Below are 681 nucleotides of genomic sequence, written 5' to 3'. Positions count from 1 at the left end.
ACCCCTCCCTCCTGACTCAAGGGGAAGGTTTTTAATAGAAAGAGCTTGACTTCATTTGCATTGAATTCTCTTTGTGATTTACTTCCTGATAATTTTCAATAAAGATACAGGGAAGCTGGAATGGGAGCCTTCAGTCAAGAACTTCTGGCCCCGTTTTTCATGCTCTCTCCTCTATCTCATTCCAGGCTGTCTGTCTCATTATTAATAATTATAAAAATACTTTACCATCAGTCTGCAACAATTCTACCTTTAGCAAGTTGTTATTGTTTTTGTTATTTCCCATTGAGTCACTTGCAAATCATAACAATCCTATGTATGATAGCCCTAAAACCTGTTCTATCCTGTGCCAACTTTACTGTCTCTGACACACCTACACCCATTATCCATTTTCCCAGTCACTGTGTCAATCCATTTCCTTGGGGATCTTCCTCTTTTTTCTTTGTCCCTACACTCTTCTGAGCACGACATCTTTCTCCAAGGACTGGTCCCTCTTTGCAACATGCCCAACGTATGTCAGAAACAGCCTCAGAATCCTTGCCTCCAAGGAAAAACTTGGTTTTAACCTCTCTCTGTCAAACCTATTTGTTCTCCTGACAGTCCATGGTATATTCAATACTCCAGCACCAAAGCTCAAAGGTATCAATTAACAAAGTAGTAATAAAAATAATGAATTTCTAGGGA

This window comes from Elephantulus edwardii, unplaced genomic scaffold (genome assembly GCF_000299155.1).
Source record: "Elephantulus edwardii isolate Elephantulus edwardi_28Jun2011 unplaced genomic scaffold, EleEdw1.0 scaffold00179, whole genome shotgun sequence".
Taxonomy (NCBI): Eukaryota; Metazoa; Chordata; class Mammalia; order Macroscelidea; family Macroscelididae; genus Elephantulus; species Elephantulus edwardii.
The sequence above is the reverse complement of the archived record's forward strand: the minus strand, read 5'-3'. Positions refer to the sequence as shown.